The following is a 23,371-nucleotide window of genomic DNA, read 5'->3' as shown; positions in this document are numbered from 1 at the left end:
CAGTCCATTTTTACCCTTCTGTAAGAGATGGGGTGTCTGAGTATCAATATGGATGATTTTAGTGTGTTTGATGACTGCAGTTGAATCAGTTGGTGGTTTGACATTTTTTCTCCGTTGAAAAACAGGATAGGATAATGGCCATTGTGTTGACCAAAAACAAGGATGAGAACCATAGTCATACTCGTCCAATGGCGTCCTCTCTCAGCACTCTGCAGGTTAGGTCGTTGTCCTTCCTTCAGTGGCATGGCTTGGAAAAGGCTTGCACTACGATCCATGTATGCAGGTGTCCCTCTCAGCTATCCGGACAGCAGTGGGCAGGTGTGGTCCTGTCCACCGTGGTTGACTCCAGTGCTTCCTCCTCAGGTTCTTTTATCACTGTCCAGTCTCCAGGCTGGTTATTGTGGAGTTTGCACCATAGTAGGCTCCAGAAGGACTGCTTTCACCTATGGAAAATTTTCTTCAAAGAACATGGTTAAATGCACAACACTATCTTAAAACTATCAGCATCCAATTTGGTGAGGGTTAACCTGTTTTGAGGAAACGGGGTGTTAATTATTTTCAAAGGACAGCCAGTGATTATCTCGTAAGGAGACAGTCTAGTCATCTTATGTGACATATCTGTTTCTGCTATCAATTTAGTCAATTTTGTTTTTAAGGTCTGGTTAGCGTGTGCCACTGCACCTCCACTAGCTAACACAATGTGATTTTTAGGTTTATGTGCAGGTTTTTTTTTTGAGATGTTTTTGAATAAAAAATTATTTACTTTTATTTATTATTTTGTATTTTTACTCATTATTATTATTATTATTATTATTATTATTATTATTATTAATAATTATTTGTAAGTGTGACTCATTATTAATTGTTAATTTCTTATTCACTTATTTATTTATTTATTTAGGGGAGAAATCTACAGGCAATTATTTCCCTCAGCAATTATTTAGCGATTTAGATCGCTGTTACATATTTACGTGGAAATCATTCAATCCCTTTTGACAAAATGTTTTCACAATAATGTAATAATATTTATACCTACTACATGGAGTGAGTTGAATAAAATCCATTATTTAATGCTCAAAAAAGATCTTAATGTTCAGGATGGGATGACAGAGGCTATGCCTCTGCCGACATTTTAAGTTTAACAAATCACACAATTTTTTAACAAAGTGTTTAACAAAAAGTTGAAAAAATCCTGGCGTATGCCATAATCTATTTACAATATTCTACATCCTCCCTTTTGATACATGGTCAAGACCATGTGTCAAACTTTGCAAAGAAGGAAGTATGGCTTTTGGTAGTACTGGGAGGCCATTTACACCAACCCAGAGTTCAGATGGGAGTTCAATAAACTTTTTCCTACTTCCATAGAATTTTTACTACATCATCAGCTCCTGTTTGAAGCAGATAGACTTTATTAAAAGACAGATAAAAGCATTTGTAGAGTGGGGTATACAGGTGAAAAAGTAGCAGGAAGTCATGCTTGCCTGTGGTCATTAAAACTGTACCACTCCTTGCCTTGATGTTTGGACTCATATGGTTATTTATAGAAACAGACAAACAAATGTTAATTACTTATTCTCATTTTTATTTATAAACGCTAACCATTTCATTGCATATTGTATATATGCTCAGATTGTCTACTTTATTACCATACTATTTTATTGTATATTTTATCTAATTTCATTTTATAGTGTATTTTACTGTTTTATTTACCCCTTATCTTAGCACTTGTTTCCACTCATGCTGTATTTATATTTTACTTTACACGGAGTATCTGAAAACAACAACTTTTATTTATTTATTTATTTATTTATTTTATTTTATTTTTTAAATACAGTATTCTGATTTAGATTCTGATGAGCTGTCTTAGCAGCTTCATTTCCCAGTGACACTGGGTCATTAGCACTTGTATGAGCTTTATATTTGCATAGGTAGAAGTAATGCAGACAAAAGGTTAATGATTTTGACTTCTAGGAGCATTAGATGTTCCTGTAGAAGTAAGAAATTTTGATTTCCTATAATGTGTGAAATCATGACATATTAAATGCATACTGAGAGTCAGTATGTACAGTGATATTATTCCCGGTCCTAAAAATGGAAAAGAAAAAACAGCTGCCAGAGCAGACAGGTTATTTAGAATATGAGTACGTTCAAACTATATCATAGTTAGTACATATTTCATATGACACACAAGGGGATCCATCTGTAGGATTTCTCACAGCAGAATCATCTACAAAGAAAACAGAGTTAAAGTTAATGAGGGAAAGTGTCAAAAGAGAGCATCTGTTGGTTTTGACACCGTGGCGACCACTCTCAGACAGGGGTGTAATTCTCCATCTTGAGCTGTCAGGACCAAAATTTATGGGTTAAAAGACAGAACTTTTTTAGAAAGTTACGTGAGTCATTGTCAGCAACACATTTTGCTAGTGTAGCAGTTTAGCTGGGTTAAGGTGGGCAGATTTTCCTGTAAACGAAAAACTTGACAGCATGTGGGACATGTACATTAAAGATGGCACATAGCAAAAATATCAATTGTGGCCAGCACTGCTTCAGTAGCAGCTGCTACAGCCTTGTGGTATGCAACCCATATCTCACTCTGTTGTGGACATTCTTTTTGAATAGTATCCCACAGGTCGTTTGTCACCATGTGACTGAGTTAGAATTTTCAGTCATAAACTCATTACATACAAAACAAAAACTTAAATTGTGGGAGTGTCTGGTAGCTATAGGCAAGGGGAACTCGAAAAAGCTTGTTTTAAGTCAGTAAAAGCTTTCTCTGCGTCAGGAGTCCAAGTCAAAAAGTCAGTCATGGCCAAATGTCTACCCCCATATGTGATTATATAGGGGTTGGGAGATCTCCACAATTTTATCAAATCCATGGACAACAATAGCCTGCTAAATTCAATAAGGCAATTATTTTATTTTATTTTAATTCGCAGATTTTTTATTATTATTATTGTTTTTTTTTTTTTTTTAAAACATCCAAGATTGAGGATGTAATCGGTACCCAATTTATGATCTTCCGGAGTAAAATAACGCATTTCATTTTAAAGAGAATTTGCAACGTTTCCTTTAAAAATTTAGGATCGTTTTCTGCCAGAAAACTAAAATGGAAACACTGTCTCAGTTTGACAATGCTCCTGCATAGGAAAAACATATGCACAAACATTGTCAACTACTGAACAAGTGTATTAACACACAATGGCCGCTAATGATAAGTTTTCAGCTCTACTGCAATCCAAAGTGAAAATTGGAGAAGAAGACCCTATGGCATCTGCATCCAAGTATAAAATTTTACCATTGATAGTGAAAGCAACCCAGAACTGTGAGTCAGGATGAACAGGAATGCTAGAATATGCATTTATTAAATCAATAACTGAAAAACCCAATCTGATAGAATGTTTAACATTAGTGTTAGAAAACATCTGCTGGATGCTGACCAGCTTCATTTATGACCCAAAGGTGTTTTAATGATCTCCACCCCCCATTTGTTTTCCTTTCAGGCAAGATGGGGGAGGTACATGGTGAGATTTAGGAAGTCAACAATGGCACCTTAATTTATGGTAGGCTGAATGACAAAATACTGACTTCAACAGCTTTAGGGAATTTTGCATCTTTTATCCCCAGAAATTTAACTTGCTTACAGCCTCAAGCTATTAATAGTGTTAGAAGCAATTTTTTTAGTCTTTATCAGTCAATCAGTGTTTCTGTGTGTGTGTGTGTGCGTGTGTGCGTGTGTGTGTGTGTGTGTGTGTGTCATCAGTACTTGTGTCTAATTTTGCTCATGTCTACGTGCTTGTTCAAATGCTCTGACCTTCCTCCACTGTCTCCTCTGGTTGTGTCCTGGTGGATGAACAGACACCTTCATGTGGTGCATGTGGCCAGGATTCTTCTGGATCTCGCCTTTCTTTCCGATTAAACTCAGGGTTCCCATCTCCTTCCCTCTGTATCATCAGTCTTTGATGGATGTGGATTCAGTCTTCGTCTCCTCTTGCTTTTTGTTATTAGACTGTAATCTCTGTCCAGGATTCTGTGGCAGACCAAAACTCCAGTCTTTGTCAGGTGCCTCCTCTGCAACCTCCTTCATTTCATTCAGTTGGTATGGCCTGTATACAAACACTTCTGGATCTCAATGACAGTCTGCTTTCCTGTTTGCCTCGGCATGGAGTTAGGGAAACATCATCCTCCTGTGATCTTCACTCCGCACCCAGCAGTCAGCAGAGTCTGCTATTGGAGAAAAGTCTTTCTTGGAGAAGCAGGTTAATTTGTTGCTGTTTAGGAGATAGGAAGATGGCTGAAAAGTCAGGGTGTATTTGTTTCTCCCCTTCTTTCTTGAAGTCATCTTGGGGTGTTTGACCACATGTGGAGAAGGTGTCGCTGAAAGGATGTAGGTGTGGAGACAGCAGGGAGGAGGTCCATTTTATAAAATCTAGCCCTACATTCTTTTCTCTCTTTCTTTTCTTACTCAAACCCTCTTCTCACATTTCTTTCAATCGTGCTACTGATTTTGAGAAAACAATTTATCAGTCCATCTGTTTCTTCCCTACTTTCATTTTACCGTTTTTTTTTTTTCAACATACTGAACCACATTTTCCCAATTTGTCTGCTCTTAATTCAGCAGAGCCTGTAAAAGGGTCAGATATATTTATTAATTTCCCCATTTTGTTCCTCATATTTTTTAGTGACTCACTGGGACAGATTTGCTTAAACTTTCAATGGGCTTATCATTCACACAAAACTTCACAATCACACTGATCTTTCCATACAGTGTATGGTTGGATCTCATCAAATCACACACTAACTTTGAGCAACTTATTCAGCCAGGTGGTTTGTATGACACATTCGTTCCGAGCAACGCACCCTTTTATAGCATATAATCTGTATGCTATAGTCACTGAATGTCACAACAAAGTTTATTCTTTATACTTATTTCGTATATTTATATCACTCATACGCCCATTTTATCATAGTGGGGCCTCGTATAATTGTATACTGTATCATATCATTATTACAGTAGCTCACATAAGATCATATTATTATATTATATTCTATTATATTCTTATTTTACCTGTTATCAGGTTTTCGGTCAACCACTATTTAATATCTACTCATCAGTAAGTAGCATCTGAAAATCTACAATCCCTTGAAATTTTCTTCACACCGTAGGTATATAATAATCAATTAATTCGCCTGTTGTACTCGTTAAGTGCTGACAGCCTTGCGCTGCGTTTCAGTTTTGTTTTTTGTTTTTCTCCTCTCTCTTTTTTCTCGTTTTCTACCCAAAACCACACAGGTATTACATGGGAAATAAAAAGGCGCTCCTCATTGAGCCCTTTACCTCAAAACTTTCCATAAACACACAGCTTTATATGGAAAGACGCCTCTGGACGCGGACGTTTTAAACTCACACAGTCAATACCTCTTTTTCAGGATTTACATGGAAATTTAGGCCTCTATAACGCGGACCTGTTATAACTTGCTTTCTACCACACAGGATTTACATTACGAAAGTCAAACCTAGGCTTTTAGATTTGAGCAAATGATTCAAACGCTGTACTCACTTATTTGTGGAGCGTCCGCTGGCCACGTCTGCGCCCGAATTTCAGGTGGAATCCAATCCTCCGTTTGTCGGAGTGGAACTTTTCCTGCCGGCAGTTTCCTTCAGTTCAGGCGCAGGCGGCAGTCAGCGAAGCGTCCATCCCATCCTCGTCGCCAAAATGTCGTGGAAATTCTCCGTTCGTGAGGAAGAGAGTGCTAAATCTCCGAAGAATTTCAGATCTCAGCGTATGAATCAGATGTCATTTAATACACGCAGCGTGGAGAGAAGGCAAAAGCATTCTCTGACAAACTCTAAATTGTTACCCCTTAAGTACAGAACAGAGAGGAGGTTACCTTCATTTACAAACAGTCATAAAACATCTTCTTTACAGATAAAGGACTCTTTGATATTTTGATGTGTCCTGTCTTCCCAGTACAGTGACCCTTTGATCTAACAGAGGGGACAGTAAATGTCATCTTATCTAAACTTGTGTATCTTTCCTTGTGGGGATGTGCCCCCTCCTGTGGCTCATGTGACACCTCAGGCAGTGTGACAATCTCTCTCTCCTTCCTGTCCTTACAATACATTTGATAAACAAAAGGAATCCTATGTAAATTTCTCACACTCCCCATCCACCACAGCAGATATGACACTGGACCACAGACTGGTAGAACATCTGTAGCAGACTAGTGAAAACATTGAAGGACCTGAGCCTCCTCAGAAAGAACAGCCTGCTCTGTCCTTTCCTGTTGAAGGCTTCAGTGTTGTATGACCAGTTCAGCTTGTTATCCAGTTGCACCCCAACGAAACATGGAGGTGTCAAGAATCTCCACCTCCTCCCTTTTTATTACAACAGGGATGTGGGGCTTCTTCCACATGACCTTCAGCTTGTGTTTGTCTCTGAGTGGACAGACACAATGTGACTGATTCTTCATGATTCCTCCACAGAGTCGACCAGCAGAGCTCAGAGGTTCCCAGAGGTCCGTCTGTCCAGCAGCATCAGACACACATGGACTCCATATTTATGGTCTGTACATGAACAACAACTACTTTTACATCCAGTCTGTTCACAATAATCTCCATGCTGCACTTTACAGACCAGTGGTGAATCTGTCCAACATGGATCTGATGTTAAATGTTGTCATTCACATAATATTCTGTTTCAGCTGCTGGAGGAGAACATTGTGACTTTTGTGAAGAACGAGCTGAAGAAGGTCCAGAAGGTTCTGAGTTCAGATTACCCAGAATGCTCAGAGGATCAGAGGGAGGATGAGGAGGTGTTGGACGGTGAGGATGAAGAGCAGAGGAGGAGCAGCAGAGAGGCATTTCTGAAGATCACACTTCACTTCCTGAGGAGAATGAAGCAGAAGGAGCTGGCTGACCGTCTGCAGAACAGTAAGAGGATTTAACGTGTTGAATCAATGAGACAATTTGTCTGAACAGAAGGAGGAAAAACATGGAAAACATGTTTATATGTGCTACTTTAGGGGAAGGAAATTGTCATATGTTCTTCATAGATAACTTCCTGAACTTTCTGTTGTGTTTATTTAGGAAGTTATTCTGGAATTTGTCAAGTTAAACTCAAATCTAACCTTCAGAAGAAGTTCCAGTGTGTGTTTGAGGGGATCGCTAAAGCAGGAAACCCAACCCTTCTGAATCAGATCTACACAGAGCTCTACATCACAGAGGGAGGGACTGCAGAGGTCAATGATGAACATGAGGTCAGACAGATTGAAACAGCATCCAGGAAACCACACAGACCAGAAACAACAGTCAGACAAGAAGACATCTTTAAAGCCTCACCTGGAAGAGATGAACCAATCAGAACAGTGATGACAAAGGGAGTGGCTGGCATCGGGAAAACAGTCTTAACACAGAAGTTCACTCTGGACTGGGCTGAAGACAAAGCCAACCAGGACATACAGTTCACATTTCCATTCACTTTCAGAGAGCTGAATGTGCTGAAAGAGAAAAAGTTCAGCTTGGTGGAACTTGTTCATCACTTCTTCATTGAAACCAAACAAGCAGGAATCTGCAGCTTTGAAGAGTTCCAGGTTGTGTTCATCTTTGACGGTCTGGATGAGTGTCGACTTCCTCTGGACTTCCACAACACTAAAATCCTGGCTGATGCCACAAAATCCACCTCAGTTAATGTGCTGCTGACAAACCTCATCAGAGGAAACCTGCTTCCCTCTGCTCGCATCTGGATAACCACACGACCTGCAGCAGCCAATCAGATCCCTCCTGGGTGTGTTGACATGGTGACAGAGGTCAGAGGGTTCACTGACCCACAGAAGGAGGAGTACTTCAGGAAGAGATTCAGAGATGAGGAGCAGGCCAGCAGAATCATCTCCCACATCAAGACATCACGAAGCCTCCACATCATGTGCCACATCCCAGTCTTCTGCTGGATCACTGCTACAGTTCTGGAGGATGTGTTGAAGACCAGAGAGGGAGGAGAGCTGCCCAAGACCCTGACTGAGATGTACATCCACTTCCTGGTGGTTCAGGCCAAAGTGAAAAATGTCAAGTATGATGGAGGAGCTGAGATAGATCCACACTGGACTCCAGAGAGCAGGAAGATGATTGAGTCTCTGGGAAAACTGGCTTTTGATCAGCTGCAGAAAGGAAACCTGATCTTCTATGAATCAGACCTGACAGAGTGTGGCATCGATATCAGAGCAGCCTCAGTGTACTCAGGAGTGTTCACACAGATCTTTAAAGAGGAGAGAGGACTGTACCAGGACAAGGTGTTCTGCTTCATCCATCTGAGTGTTCAGGAGTTTCTGGCTGCTCTTCATGTCCATCTGACGTTCATCAATTCTGGAGTCAATCTGCTGTCAGAGAACCAAACAACAGACCGTCAATCTGCAGAGACACATCTCTATCAGAGTGCTGTGGATGAGGCCTTACAGAGTACAAATGGACACCTTGACTTGTTCCTCCGCTTCCTCCTGGGTCTTTCACTGCAGACCAATCAGTCTCTTCTGCAAGGTCTGCAGACACAGACAGGAAATATCTCAGAGATAAATCAGGAAACAGTCAGTTACATCAAGAAGAAGTTCGAAGAGACTCTGTCTCCTGAGAGAAGCATCAATCTGTTCCACTGTCTGAATGAACTGAACGATCGTTCTCTAGTGGAGGAGATCCAACAGTCCCTGAGTTCAGGAAATCTCTCCACAGATAAACTGTCTCCTGCTCAGTGGTCAGCTCTAGTCTTCATCTTACTGTCATCAGAAAAAGATCTGGACGTGTTTGACCTGAAGAAATACTCTGCTTCAGAGGAGGCTCTTCTGAGGCTGCTGCCAGTGGTCAAAGCCTCCAACAAAGTTCTGTAAGTGTGGAGAAGTTTCTTCAGTGCAGTAAATGTGCTTTTATTGACCCAAATACAAATAACTGTCTTGTTCTGCTCATTATTCTTTATCCAGACTGAGTGGCTGTAACCTCTCAGAGAGAAGCTGTGAAGCTCTGTCCTCAGTTCTCAGCTCCCAGTCCTCTAGTCTGAGAGAGCTGGACCTGAGTAACAACAACCTGCAGGATTCAGGAGTGAAGCTACTTTCTGCTGAACTGAAGAGTCCACACTGTGTCCTTGAAACTCTCAGGTCAGGATTCATTATTTTATGTCATTAGTTCATGAAACTTTACAATTGGAGCAGGTCTTCATCATACTCCTGATATAATTCAATTCATTTAAGAGACCCTAGAAATAGGGTCCCAGCACATATTTCGAGGCATCAAACATATGATATCATTGCCGGATTTGTCGGAATAGATAAACAAATCTCAATTACCGAGTGCAATAGAGTTCCGCAACTCAATGGTGATCATTCTGCAGGACTCTACTGCACTCGGTAATCGACTCACCCACAACAAGGAATGATTCTCGGGTGGTGAGTTTCGTTCATACTTTCCGACAAATACGGCAACTATATCAAATGTTTGATGCCTAGAAATATGTGCTGGTACCTTATTTCTAACGTTGCTGAAGTTTGGTGCTGTTCTGAGCATTATTTGTGTCTTTTTGATGGCGGTTTTATGTTTGGACCCATTTACTGCAATGTATTGTTGTTGTGCGGTCGTTTCTGAGGATGCTAAAACTACGTTAGCCAGCGGTCTGCAAACTTTATCTCTCGAGAGGGAGTTTAACACAGTTTCACGGTGTGTTAGACCATGGATTAAACTTACACCGGAATATCCCTTTAACAGATTCATCAAAGTAACAACAAAAAAACTAAAGCAATGACACCCCTAATCTATAATATATATATTTTAAAAAAATATATGTATATACACATCCGGTGTGTGTGTGTGTGTGTATGTGTGTGTGTATATATATATTCATGCTCCCCTCAGGATGAACTGTAATTTCTTTGGTGATCCTCTGATTTTTCATCTGATGCCATCATCAAGTCATCATTTTAACCTGTACAATATGTTGGTTCATGGTCAAATATTTGCAGAACTAATGGCATTTCTATCGACTTCAGTTATACTCTGTGTTTAGTGCTGATTATTGAAAACTAAGATGATGAATATAATAAATGCTAAATCCATTAAACACAGATGTGCACTGAATTATCAGGACTCTCAGCTGATGTGTGATGTGTGTTGTTTTGTGTGTCTGCAGGCTGTCAGGCTGTCTGATCACAGAGGAAGGCTGTACTTCTCTGGCCTCAGCTCTGGACTCCAACCCCTCCCATCTGAGAGAGCTGGACCTGAGCTACAATCATCCAGGAGACTCAGGAGTGAAGCAGCTATCTGCTGGACTGAAGGATCCAGGCTGGAGACTGGACACTCTCAGGTATGTAGAGTCCTGCTGCAGCCACAGACAGTCAGTAGCCACATTCACACTGCACACTGCCAATTCTCCGCCGGAGGCTGAGAGGGGTGAAATTTAGCTCTGGCGCTGATCCGCCTCTGGAGGTAGTATCAGGGGCACTTTATTGACGAACTGAACCAGTGTGAATGAATAAGCCAGCTGTGCATATCGAGGGCGTGTCGGTCTGACAGTCTGATAACAACACAGGTCCTTCACTCAACTAAGTAAAGAGAAATGTTCCACAAACCAAAGTTACAGGACCAAACAAAAGCTGAGCAAGAAAATACAGCAGATCCACGTGACTTCAGTGAATTTTCCCCCAGAAAACAGCCTCCGTCCCCGTTAGTGAGTCAGACAGCGTCGAGTTTACTGATGGAAATTATTTACTTATGTAATTGAGATCTTGACCCACCAAACATCCTTGAAAGTGACAAAGTTACGTTTTTAGCTCTAAATCACTACACATTATAACAGCATCCATATAATTATAAACTATCAGTGGGTTTAGATTGACAGAATGAAAACAGGGAAACAAACACTGACGTCATCATCATGATGTGTAGGTCACGCCTCTATAGGAGCCGCAGCGTCGGCTTTCTGTGTGAATTACACGTCAGTTTGTAATCAAGGCGGAGCTGCTTCACTCTGTGTGAGCGACCAACGGCAGAGAATTGGTGAACCGCTGCTGCGTTTGGGTAGTTATCATTATAACAGCCTGCAGGGGCAGGAAAGTTTCAGTGTTTTGCACCACCAGCTAAATCAAATGACAGAAGAAGACATTCAGTGATCAATCATCTGCTCCATTGATTAACATGATATGTGACCTGTGCAGAGCTGCAGCTCTCTACAGTAGTTGGTGGACTTCTGGTTTAATGCTGTTGTAATTTACTTCAGCCTGGCTCGTAGCTGCTGACTCAGTTTCACTCTCAGCTGTTCTGGAGGCTGTTAAAGTGCAGCTGGTGGAAATCCAATGTTTCCTGATTTTGCTGCTTCAAAATAAAAGCTTTCAAATAACTACATAATGCAGGACCTTCATTTTGAAAGATTTATAGGAAGTGTTGAATGCAGGAAGATGGCGTGACAACGTTGCATGAATGGACTTTTAATTTATCTTCTGTGGCAGCAAACAACACGTGGTTTCAGTCACTAACTGAGTCTATCCACACACTTTATGTCCGACTACAGTAATAACAGCAGCACTTTACTGTGACGGCAGCAACGTGCTCGTAGCTCTGTCACATACCACATTTGAATCACATTTTGAAAAAATTCACAGACTTTGAGAATAAAGTCATAATATTGTAACCCGTTGTTTTAGAGGAGGAGAGTTGTTAAAATGAGGGCTGTGGAGCATTTTGTGGAATTGTACTTCAGTATAGGTTTCACAAACAAGGAGATACTTAATCTTTTGGCACATCAGCATCACATTGTCATAAGTATCAGGACTTTAGAAAGAATATACAAGAAACTGCATCTTTTCCACAGAAAGAACCAGTCTCAAATGTATAACTTTTTCTTTCTTCCTCAGTGTGGCCCTAATACTCCGTTGTATAAAATACACATCTCATATAAATATAAATACACATCAAAGTGTAACATTATGTTCCTTTATTGAATTAGGATAAAGCAAAACAGGTAAACCATCAGCTCCTTTCAAAACTGAAGTCACACAGTGACTCTACAAGATGGAAAGCACAGAATCAAAGCATATTATACAACACAAGGATAAATACACATTCAAAGGTCTGTTTATAATACACCCCGCATGTCTGCACACTAAAACAAATGCACGACAAATCCATACACATCAAATGAACAGACAAATGAATGGATGCAGTAGCCTCCCTGCAAGCTTGTATTCACACAGTATACAGCAGAAATATAAGAGGCCAAATCAATTTAAATTAAATAAAAAAAATAAAAAAATACACAAATTCCTCTACCACTGCAGGACATATTTAACTTAAATTTAAAGCATGCCTACATGCCTTGTAGCAGAAAGGAACTTTTCTTTACGATGTGTCATCTTCTTGGAGCTGGGGGAGGAAAGATGATGATTAATCATTGATAATGATTAATACATTTGTGTTACAGTTAGCATACAGTGTGCATTGAAGGTATAACTCACCTCCCGCTCAAGTTTTTTTATTTCAAGGTCCAATTTTCTAATTGTCCTTGTTTTTATTTCGGACTCCAGTGTAAGGTTTTCCATCTTTTTCTTCTTGTACTGCATGTCGCTTTGGTGTTGGGTGGTTGGCATACAACCCTCTGATAGCTTGTGAGTTCTGTAAAAACATGACAATTAGCACAGTGGGAATTTTGCACGATGGAGTGTCCTTCCATTAATACTCACTATGTTGCCAGGCTGGCTTTCCCCCTGTACAGCATCTGGGTTCTGTTACAGAAATGAGGTTGTGATTTTGTGTGGGCTCCAAATGATGACTCCTCACCATTGTAGACTGAATAGTACTTTCACAGGCTTGACATGATACCTCATGCCTTCTGGAATCCAGAGAGATGGTCTCCTCATCATCCTCATCGCCGTCATCTGCTGTTGCTGCTGCACTGGTACCTTCACCCGATCACATTTAATCAGATTCATATTGAAGCTAGTAGACAAGACATGCCAGGCCTACAGTATGCCTTTGATGGAGTACTCACTGGATCAGCATCGTCTGCTGCTTGTGCTGGTGGCTCTAACAGTGAGACAGTGCAGCCAGAAACTGCAAGGCAATAGGCAAACCAAAGTCAGACAGTCCAAATGGATTCAATATGAATGTGGTTGTGTCCCATGTAGAGATGGAAGAATATACCTTGTATGAAGCGTGTGGCATCTTGGGAGGGACATACGCTTGTCTCTGTCCCCCTAGGGATCCACTCCAGCACGGGCCTGCCTTTATTTAGTTCCAAGGCAATTTCCTCTGCTGGGGTGAGGTCAGCTTTTGGTGGCCCACCACCTGTGCCTTGTCTGTGGGTTTTCTTTTTCACTGCTAAAACAGTACAAACAATGTGTGAGCAAGCACCCTCTGGGTAAAATATATGCTTGTGCATTGTTAAGTGTTAGTCAGGGCCCTTACCGTTCTGCAGAATGTTCTTGTATTTGATTTTGACCTGCTGCCATGTCCGTTTTGGCCCAGTCATGTTTAATCTACACCACACACACACAGAGCAAACATAAGAAAAGAGAAACTTTATTTATCCCAAAGGGAAATTCAATGAAGTCAGTGAGCAAGCGACCATGGGTCCTTTTGAAAAGCGCTAAATAAATTAAAGTTATTATTATTATTATTATTATTATTATTATTGTTAGCTCATCTATTTATCAAAGAGTTATACAGTCTGATGGAGTTACATTTACACAGTTTCACTCATATCTGCAGTCCATTTCAATTAAAAATTCAACTGATTGATAATTAGAGTACAACTGCGTTTTTGGAGATGTGAATTAACTATTTGGATTGTAATTGTGATGTTTCAGCGGAGCGGTGAGTGTGTAATTGTGCACTACTTACGCATTCAGGCGGTCAGCAATACTTTGCCACGCTTTTTCTCTTTGCTTTATCACTGTGGCGGTGTTTCATTTCTTTTTAATTATGTCTTTTACCTCCTCCTATGCCTCCATGAGGATTTCTGCCTCCGGCGGGGAAAAGTAAGCCGCTCTACTTGCCACAATGAAGTGAATCTGTGATCGGTGGCGGGGTCTATTTGAGGGAGCCGTGAGCACGCACTTATCCAGGATTAGTTTCACCTGGCTTGATGAATCTGTGTCTGTTCATCCTGGCTTGGTCTTTGTGCAACCAATTAAGCTTGGACGCTCTTGTTTTGGATTCATTGAGCTCAGCTCAGTCACTTATCCTGGACGTCTTAATCCTACTTTTGTGCAACGGGCCCCAGAGAGACTCACTCCCTACCAACACAACACAGAGTAGTGTTTGTTGTCACAAGTTATAGAGCTGCAACTAACAACTATTTTCATAACCCATTAATCACATAAAAACACAAAAGCAGATGTTTTTTTTTTACGTCCAGCATTTTATTAAAAGAATAAAACATTGCTCTTACATTTTCCTCTTTAGTCTTGTTCAGTTCACTTTCAAACAACTTACAAATTGTAAAAGCAACATAAATGTATTAGAGGTGATGAAATGTCTCCATTATAAGATACATCACGATGCAGAGACAGAGCATCATCAAGAGTCTGCAGCTCATGTTGATTGTTGGTTGTTCGGCCCCAGTGTTGTATCTTAAAGCTGCCATGTGAAAACTAGATTATTGCAGACAAACGTGAAAGACGCTGCAGATGGATACAGGTTTGATTGAAAAGATGCACCTTTTATTTTGTGGACTGCTGTAGTCTGATTATTGGAAGGACTTTCAGAATAAAAGATCATTGAGGATTAAGGCCTGACCGATAAAGAATTTTATGTATATATATATATATATATATATATATATATATATGTATATATATATATATATGTATATATATATATATATGTATATGTATATATATATATATATATATATATATATATACATATATATATATATATATATACATATATATATATATATACATATATATATATATATATATATATATATATATATATCCAGAAACGTGTCACAAAACATAAACACATTTCTGTAACATTAGTTATTTGTAGTTACTTATGAGTAATGACCAGGTCGAAATGATCTACCTACATAAAAAATACTAAACATCTCTTAATTTATACATACACTGAGTATACTTCATATAACACAATGCATAACTGATATTGAGAGAGTAATGTAACCCTTGGTGCTGCACATAAACATTGACAGCAGTAATGCACATAGGTGACAAACAGCCGTCAATACTGCACAGTTTACACACCAGGAGCTGCTGCTGGTTTTCTCCTGAAAGTCTTTGAATGACTGAAAAATGTCCTCTCCCCACGTGTGTTCTTTCATGAGCAGTAATGTTAACAGCTCCTCTTTTACAGTCATATCTGTAAACATCATCCCAATAAAAATGCACATCTGGGCTGTATCGCTGGTGTCTGTTGACACAGGCGGTGAATAACCCGAGGTTTTTTACCCTTTACCAATTACAATAACTTAAGCAAAATAAATGAATCCATTAAACTTTTTTTTTTTACTGTGTTACTGAGTAAAGCTTTAAGCTTCTTGGGGTCCAGAGGCTGCGTCTCTCTGCAGATGGACCGACCTTGTTGACCCCTCCCGTCAGGTTGGACTTCAGTAGGACATCAGTGCTGAACAGGCCCAGCAGAAGGGTGCGGGCCTTTCCTTTCACTGTGGGTTGTGCTTTTGCAGTCTCCCAACAATGAGCAGACACTCCTGTGGAGTCTCATTCCCTAGTTGCACCTAATTAATTGTAGGAAGGAAAGAAACACAGGAATAAAAACAAAGAAAATCACCAGTGACAGAATGTTTTATGTTTTTAATTGATCATTTCAAAAATGTACTTACAGATGTTGGTTTGGGAGATGTGGGTTAAGGAGGTGGTGATTGTAGAGCAACACTGGCCTCATATTCACTTTCACCTTCATAGCCTGAGCTCTCTGTGACCTTATCTGAAATGAGGGTCTTCACAGCTGCAGAGAGTGATGGAATTTCTGGAAAATATGGCCCAACGAATTTACCACAACAGGACTCCAAACAAGTTGTAAACACATAATATGTGAACAAAAATAAGCAAAATACACCTGCGCTCATTTTTGGTGTTTCAAAGTGTAACAAAATGTGTGAGGGGTTCTGAAGTAGCTAGCTAGCTAACGGCCGTTAGTCACTTGAGTCCTGCTTCGTTAGCTAACGCTAACGTTAGCTAGCTAGCTAAAAGTCCAAATGAAGAAGGACTCATGTGACTCATGTTAGCTAGCCAGCTAACATGAGCGGCCGTTAGCTAGCGCGCTAACGGCCGCTCATGTTAGCTAACAGCCGTTAGTCACGCGAGTCCTGCTTCATTTGAACTTTTAGCTAGCTAGCTAACGTTAGCTAACATGTCTGGAGACATGTGAACCACAGACAGACGGAAAGAAAGAGATTCCTGGCTTCATAGTCAGATGTTCCTCTGGTCACATCTGGACACATCATGTTCACCACAGCAGATTTCAGACTGAGAGACATTTTCTGTCATTGTTTCTGCTTTTAATGGCATCAAACATGACATGAAGTTCTCCTCACAGTAACTATTACTGCTGTAATATACATCAGATATCAATCCAGCACCAAACTATAGTAACATGAACATGTCAACACATGAAACCATGAAACTGTTTCTATCACAAACAGGTTCAGTGACACTTGTGAGGTTCTGGAGGGAAACAGTCTGGGAGTCTCTGTCACTTGGTTTTGTGGCAGAGGTCGGGAACCAACGTCCAATGTTTTCTGATTGATTTATTACGTATAAATTGTATTTGTTTCTTTGCACAGTAAAACAAAGCAGCAGAAACACAGCAAGAACAAAAAGCAGACTGTGCAGCTGAGATTCAGAAAAGCCCTCCAAGCTTCAAACAGGAATCGGACCTCAAAAGTTCTGACGTCCAAATCCAAAAGTCCTATAATATAGAAACATAAGCACAAGTTGACATTGGATCAAACAGCAAGCGTAAGGTCGCCCACAGGAAACAGCAACAACATCCAGTAAAATAAAGATGAAGTGATAAATCCAACAGGAGGTTTGTGTGTGTTCTCAGATGTTGTCGTCCTCTTTCACACACACCAACATCCTGTGGCTCACTCTCAGTGTGTGAGGAGAGTGGCAGAGGTGAAGAGGTTCAGGGAGAACAGGGAGAAGCAGCCTGATGGACAGATTGTGTTTCTGTGTATGAGAGTCATGTCATGTCCATGTTTGCATGCTGAAAGAGGATGTGCTGCTCTGACCCCCCTCCTCCTTTCAGGGTGGAGCCTGCTGGAGTCCGATGGTTGACACCAGGTCCGTGGAGATGTGAGTGTCTTTTTACTTTCATTCATGAAAACACTGTGACATCACTCATTCACATCTGTGATGTCATCATCACACTGATGACACATTAATAACTGCAGCTGTGTTGTGTCTTTTTCTCTCCATCAGATTCCTGTGAGCTCACAGTCGACACAAACACAGTCGACAGATACATCAAACTGTCTGACAACAACAGGAAGATGACACGTGTGGAGGAGGATCAGTCATATCCTGATCATCCAGAGAGGTTTGAGTCCTGGTGTCCTCAGCTGCTGTGTAGAACTGGTCTGACTGGTCGCTGTTACTGGGAGGTCGAGTGGAGAGGAAGAGTTTCTATATCAGTGAGTTACAGAAGAATCAGAAGGAAAGGAGACAGTGAAGACTCTGTGTTTGGATGGAATGATCAGTCCTGGAGTCTGGAGTGCTCTGATGATGGTTGTTACTATGTCTGTCACAATAACAGAGAAACAGACATCTCCTCCTCCTCCTCCTCCTCCTCCTCCTCCTCCTCCTCCTCCTCCCCCTCCTCCTCCTCCTCCTCCTCCTCCTCCTCTGGTAGAGTAGCAGTGTATGTGGACTGTCCTGCTGGCACTCTGTCCTTCTACAGAGTCTCCTCTGACTCACTGATCCACCTCCACACCTTCAACACCACATTCACTGAACCTCTTTATCCTGGATTTGGACTCTTCAGGTCCAGTTCTGGTTCCTCCTCAGTGCGTCTGTGTGGTGTTTAGTGTGCAGAGTCTCCTCCTGTCACAGAAACATTGTCAGTGCTGAACAGTTGAGTCTGTACAGGATCACAGTCACTTCAATCTTTCAGCTTCTTGTAATAAATTCATCAGTCAACTTTGTACAAAATGATTCAAACTGATTGAAAAGATTCTTCATTTACATTTTAAACTTCTTCCATTAAATTGTGTAAATTGCGTTGACTTGTACTTTCTGTCATGTGTTGTTTTGAATTCTGGCTCTTGTTCCAATAAAATCCAGAACTATTAGTGAAATGTAAGAAACAGAAAACATTGACTCGTCTGCAGCTTTAATTGTAAAGAATCATTGTGAACAAAGTTGTGAATGGACAGTAAAATCTGATCAAATGTACTCGACACTCCACCTGAAACACTCTGACTTGTTTCATGTATTTCTATTGATGAAACTAAAAGTTTGATGGTGTTGGTTAACACATGTAATTATGTCCGTAGTGACGTGATAAACTGCACAACATCTATTCATTTCTGTGTGATTATTATATGAGAAGAAAACACATTTGAATGACAATCATTGTGTTTCTCTCAGTGTTTTGTGGCTGTTGAAGTCCGGCTGTATTTTCAGGACGTTTGTTGGATTTGAATCTCGTCTGTGAAACTAAACAGCTGTGAGAAAAGTCTTTCTCTGTCTGAGCCGGTTGGCTGAAGATGTTTGGAAGTCTGAGAGCCGGATGAAATACTGAAACACTTTCAGAGATCACAAACTAAACTGTCCTGATGACGTTTTTAAACAAGTGCTGAAGAGATTTGAGCTCATGTTTGATGCTTCTGAACGTTGATGTTCAGAGCAAAGAGTCCAAAACTTGTACAAATTGTTCCTTTTTGTTTAAATCTGACTGTTTGTGAAACGATCAGCTGACGAGTTTATAATCAGACTGAAAGATGTCGCACAGCATCACTGAAATGTTTCTCCTCTGCTAAAGTAGCTCAATATAACAACATCAAATATTTATAATATCAATGAGGTAATGATCTTTTTTTTTTCCAACAGAACACTGTTTGAAGCCAGAGAGGTGGCAGGGTCCGCCACATATAAACACAGTGAAACAGTATAAAGTTTGTTTAGTTTGTTGATCAGCTGATGAAGATCTTTGTCTGCTCGTTGTTGTTTCTTCAACTAAACTACAGACTGCTCCTTTAAACTTTCTTTCCTGGCATCAGAAATCGAGTGAAGAACAAAAACTTTGACTTGATTTTAGAAAATATCTGAAACAAGTATTATTCTGTCTGATTGCAGCACAGCGAGCACAACTTAAACTCCTCTTTTTATTTTATTATTCTGACTTGTTTCAGGATAAAAGACGTTTTTTAAAACAGATTTTTAATATTCTTAAAGCTTAAACATGTTTTCTTTTAGAGAAGGAACAAATAATTAATAAAAGCAAAACAGAATGAGTGTAAAAGTTTGCTGAGACATGAATTGATGATGAAATGAAAGCAGGTGGCAGCACAGAATCAGTGGGACTCAGAGATCTTCTGTCCTGACGACTCTCATCAATCTGTATGTGACTCATTTGTTTAACACTCAAATTCAATCATTAATTTTCTCTTCATTTCTTTTGTTAAACGCTTTAAGTTCTCACCAAATCTGTTCAATGCTTCAACATGTGTGTGAATCAATAAGTCATGTAGTGATTATGGGTCGTTCCAACCAGCCAACTCACCCACAATCCAGAACTTTTCCCGCTTCTCCAGAACACTTCATGTAGAAACTTAAATGAACTGAATGTGATCGTGCAGCTGAACTCCAAATACTTTTTAACTTGTGGATTTTTTAACTTTGACTCTTTAAACTCAATTTCAGGATTTTGGTGAATTTGAGACAAAACAACTTTTTTTGCGATTTTACAAGTTGTCATGAATTGAACAAAAGTTTCAACACAAATGTCTTTAAAAAGAATGTGTGACATGAGCTGGCAGGTCCTGGGTCAGTCGGTGTGGAGCGACCCGTATCTACAGAACATCTAAATATCTTATTTTACTCTGTCCTTTACTGATGTTCTGAAAATAACACACGTGTCATACTTTCCACACGACTTCAGTTTTTATATTTCAACACTTTCACCTGAAAAACATTCAGGACGTAAAATCAAACGTCTCTGAAGCTTTATTTAACAAGATGTGTGTCACTCACATGTTGATGTTTCTGGTTGTTTTATGTGTTTTTATAATGATGAGAAGAAAAAAAAAACCTGTGATCGTGTTCATAAACTCATCTGATGGTTTCCATGGTGACATAATAAACAGATGGATGTAAAAACAGGTTGTTTATCAGGATGTTTTATTACAGAAACAGAATATTAACAGCTGATTAGAATACAAAACAAACAAACAAGTCTGTATTATTATGTATATATTCATTAAACTGTCTCATTGTGCTGACGTGGTGTTTTTCTACTGTTAACTTCCTGTTATTGTTTTAAGTGTTTTTGTTTGATCACTTTTACTTTGAAAATATCCAGGATGGAAGAATGAAAGAGGTGGAAACCTTTTAGAAACAGGTGAGCATCATCAAAGATTGTATAGTCTGAGGGTCTTAGCAGGAGACGGAGCCGGAATGATCTCCTCTGTCAGTAGAAACACCTGGTTTCACCTTTTAGAAACAGGTGAGCATCATCAAAGATCGTCTAGAGTCTAGATGATCTTTGATGATGCTCACCTGTTTCTAAAAGGTTTCCATCTTTTCCCAGAGATGATAAAGAGCTCTGTGAGGAGCTGTTGTCTGTAACACCACTGAGACACATCGAGAGGAGAGGACATATATGCAGCAATAAAGGAGATGTTGAGACAGAGAGGTGTCGATCTGAACCAGGTGGTCTCATCACCACAGATGGAGCCCCTGCCATGGTGGGAAGAGAGAAGACGACCCTGATCTCAGAGCTCACCACCGTCTCATCCATCACACTGTTCTGTGCACTGAAGTCATGAACAAGAGCAGCTCAAGAGTCAGACAGCAACACAGATTTCACTGTTTCTGCAAGATGAGCACAACATGGAGACGGTTGCTGTGTCGGCTGACATCACATCACACCTTCATGAGCTCAAGTTAAAGCTGCAGGACCGGAAACATTCAGTGGTTCATTGGATGAAATCTGTCAGATGTTTCCACAGGAAGCTGCACATTCTCACAGCAGATGTTGAAAGAGAGTAAACACACTTCCCAAAGCTGCAGAACACACTCAGTCTGAGAGAGATGTTCCTCCCCGTGTTGACTTCATACACAAGCTGAGTGGAAACTTCAGTAAAAGCTTTGACAGCTTCAGCCTCGGGCAGCAGCTCCTCCTGCTGACCCACAATCCTCTCCTCATCACAGAACTTTTCACAGGAGGTGACACAGACGTTGAGGTGGGCTCATGTGGGATCTCTGCAGCTGGAGCTCATTGATCTGTGAGGAAGTGATGCATGAAGAGCATTTAGAGGCCACTGACCTGCTGCTTTCTGGCTGCTGCACACTGTTTTCATGCTCTAACCAAAGCAGCACTGCACACCTGGACCACGTTTGGACCCACTGACGGCTGTGAGTCGGCTTTTTCCACCGTCAACAACATGAAGAACAAGTCTGGTTCCAGGCTCACAGGTGAACACCTACAGATCTGCATGAGAACGGCAGCGACTCCATTCAGCCAAGATTGAAATCAGTGGCAGGACCATCACATGCCCATTCCTCTCAGGAAGACAAGTCAAAGAAAAGAAGCAGATATTCAAAGAGAAAAGGCTGTTTGCACTTTTTATTGACTGTTTTCTGAATATGTTGACGTGTTTTCACTTGAAATGTCTAATTGAAGCGTAAAAAAGGTTATTCTGAGCTCTGTTTTCACCTTTTATAGCTTTTATACTGAGGCCTCTGTTTTCTTTAACTTGAAATAAAGGCCTTAAATTAATTCGCCTGGGACGACTTCTATTTCTGGTAAAATATCTGGTTGATGACTGTACAAGTGTTGAACATTGAATGTGGGGAAGACTGTAAGACACAAGCTGGACTTTGTGAGGTTCAGACCTTTTACTGGGAGGAAATTTTAGTAACTTTAAAATCTTTGATTGATTGATTGAATCAATGAATTGAGGCACTGGAACTGGATTTGTTCAAAGAGAATCAGACTCCCCCACAGAAATGGTACATTCCGGGGGCGGGGCCACTGCAGTGCACCTGATCAGCCACCTGTAGCCTATAAAGCTGAGCTGCTGCCACACAGATGGTCTTTTGTTCCTCAGTGTGACATTCGTAGTGATGTGTCTTCTGTGTCGAGTAGTCCAGGAAGATATTTGTGAAGCGCGTATCGAGGTTTGTTCGAAGCCTCACGAGCCGGCCGTACCACGTGACTGATTCAGGAACTGTTTCATGGTTTTGGCGTTCGATGCTAGATTTAAGGGGCAACGAAATGCAATGGAGGTCCCCCGTTACCTCACATTTTGTGTAGTTTCTGTTTTTTCTCTGCGATCTATTCAGGTGTCATTTGACTTTACGATGGAACCTGCGAGAAAGAAAAGATTTTCCCTGTCTGGGAACAATTTGAGCTGATCTCCCATAATGTATACACAGTAATGACTAAATGTGGCAACACAGCATATCCCTTGTTCTGATTTCTTTCTCATGTCTGGTATTTTAAAAGGTGAAGTGTCTGTGTTCCAAAGAACTTGGATACAGCAACACCTCCTCTATGCTGAGGCATTATGGGGTCTTACATGGGAACAAGGAGACCAACCAAGGTGGACCAAGCTCAGGTAAGCCATTTTAGGATGCAATGATAAGACGGCATACAAACATACAACTACAGCATTAATCTATATTTTAAATGTGACTAATGACATCTGTAATTGAATACTGCATTTTTTTTGTCATCAGGAGGGAAGACTGATGTGGATGAGGCATGGTCACCATGGTTACTGAGGATTCCCAGCACTTCACTAATGTGGAAGACAAATGGTTCAGAAATCTTTGAGCTGCTTGCCTCAGAAACTTCACATTTTTAAGTTTCCATCAGTATGAAAGTAATCTGGTGACAGTAGCGTGTATATCCACAGGCACACTGCAAACAGGAAGTTCTGATAACTAATTCAGCAAAGTTTAATTGAGCTCCTGAGATGTTCTGTGGACTACGACACTTCACCTGACTCTCCATCAGCACGAGAGCTGAAAAGACGAGGACTGAATTCCTATTTAGTTGAATTTACCCTTTAATATCTGACAGCAGCTCTGGTAGATACAGATGAGGATCATTTTAAACTCAGAAAAATAGAACATGAACAAAAAGGAGAAAAAGAGAAGCTTTCATCAGCCCCCCTGATGATAATTCATA

The 23,371-nt window shown here is 40.4% G+C and overlaps 1 pseudogene; it reads left to right on the top strand.

The window, feature by feature from the left end:
• Positions 1 to 6,702: 6,702 nt before the first annotated feature.
• Positions 6,703 to 8,877, top strand: LOC115578222 (protein NLRC3-like; annotated as a pseudogene).
• Positions 8,878 to 23,371: the final 14,494 nt, after the last annotated feature.

The sequence above is a fragment of the Sparus aurata genome, unplaced genomic scaffold, assembly GCF_900880675.1.
Source record: "Sparus aurata unplaced genomic scaffold, fSpaAur1.1, whole genome shotgun sequence".
NCBI lineage: Eukaryota > Metazoa > Chordata > Actinopteri > Spariformes > Sparidae > Sparus > Sparus aurata.
The sequence above is the reverse complement of the archived record's forward strand: the minus strand, read 5'-3'. Positions and strand labels throughout refer to the sequence as shown.